Source organism: Bacillus rossius, chromosome 1 (assembly GCF_032445375.1).
Source record: "Bacillus rossius redtenbacheri isolate Brsri chromosome 1, Brsri_v3, whole genome shotgun sequence".
NCBI lineage: Eukaryota > Metazoa > Arthropoda > Insecta > Phasmatodea > Bacillidae > Bacillus > Bacillus rossius.
Genome location: NC_086330.1, coordinates 265690953 through 265691335, shown reverse-complemented (window position 1 = coordinate 265691335; position 383 = coordinate 265690953).

The following is a 383-nucleotide window of genomic DNA, read 5'->3' as shown; positions in this document are numbered from 1 at the left end:
GATCCCATGAATATTATATATATATATATATATATATATATATATATATATATATATATATATATATATATATATATATATATATATATATATGAAGAAACAACATGACGAATACAATGACGAATATACCTTTCAACTCCCTTCCACTCTCAGCAGGGAATCCACCATCTCCCTCATACATCAGATTGTTGACCTGTCTTCAAAAAGACGCAACCAAACCTTTATTTCATTTGACCATCCCGGTCCCAGGTTCCTACTATACGGTATGGTCGAAGGGTGAAATACTCCACGGAACCACGGTCACCAAACTCATCAATTCCGTGAAGAGAACGGACTTGGAAATCTCGGCAGAAAGAATATTCCGTCCAGGAATATTCTTGGAA